The following is a 441-nucleotide window of genomic DNA, read 5'->3' as shown; positions in this document are numbered from 1 at the left end:
TGTTATTCGACGAATATCGGTGGAACCGTGCGACGACAATTCCTTGTTCGAGTTTTCAAACATCTTGCTCCCGAGAGCCTGTAGCAGCGCTACACACACACCCTCACCCGCGTATGCGGCGTGGATCAACTCCGTCACTGACGACATCACCGTTGTGACATGATCAAGCTCATAATCTGGTCTGCGCGACAACGAATCCGCCAAAGCATTCTGCTTTTGTGGCATATACTCACCTCGAAATTATATGCTTTGAAGAAGATGCGCCACCAGGACAACCTCTGTGAGAGGTGATATGACTGAGTCATTGGTGTAGATCACAAACGGCTTTGAGTCGAGCAGGTGCACCCTTAATTTGACAAGTGCATAATTTGTCGTAAGTAATTTATTGTCGTGGACTGGGTAGTTTTCCTTCGCAGCCTGAACTTGGCAAAAATCAAAAGG

The sequence above is a fragment of the Plasmopara halstedii genome, assembly GCF_900000015.1.
Source record: "Plasmopara halstedii genome assembly, contig: Scaffold_208, whole genome shotgun sequence".
NCBI lineage: Eukaryota > Oomycota > Peronosporomycetes > Peronosporales > Peronosporaceae > Plasmopara > Plasmopara halstedii.
The sequence above is the reverse complement of the archived record's forward strand: the minus strand, read 5'-3'. Positions refer to the sequence as shown.